General features: G+C 36.4%; 1 protein-coding gene across 1 annotated transcript in view; it reads left to right on the plus strand.

Annotated features, from left to right (window-relative positions):
* PLSCR4 (phospholipid scramblase 4) overlaps positions 1-374 on the plus strand; it is a 112,160-nt gene that overhangs the window by 104,257 nt on the left and 7,529 nt on the right. The gene's annotated exons all lie outside the window — the stretch shown is intronic.

The raw sequence follows: 374 nt of genomic DNA on the forward strand, positions 1-374 counted from the left end.
AATGGCAACCCACTCCAGTATTCTTGCCTGGAGAATCCCAGGGACGGGGGAGCCTGGTGGGCTGCCGTCTATGGGGTCGCACAGAGTCGGACATGACTGAAGTGATTTAGCAGCAGTAGCAGCAGCAGGGAAATACTTGTTGAATTAATGAAGGAATGAATGAAAGATAACTAGAGACTAAAAGAATTATAGAACTTCTTACATGTATCACTGATTAATAATAGTAACTGTAAATATATAAGGTAAAATTTTGTTTGTTTGTTTTCAGGTTTAATTGGAATTCTTCAAAATGTCTGGTAAGTTTTTGTGAGTACATTTTAATATGCTGTATTTTCAATTGTGAATTGTGTGATTCCTTTCCTTAAAAAATTGAA

The sequence above is a fragment of the Bison bison genome, unplaced genomic scaffold, assembly GCF_000754665.1.
Source record: "Bison bison bison isolate TAMUID 2011002044 unplaced genomic scaffold, Bison_UMD1.0 scf7180017864384, whole genome shotgun sequence".
NCBI lineage: Eukaryota > Metazoa > Chordata > Mammalia > Artiodactyla > Bovidae > Bison > Bison bison.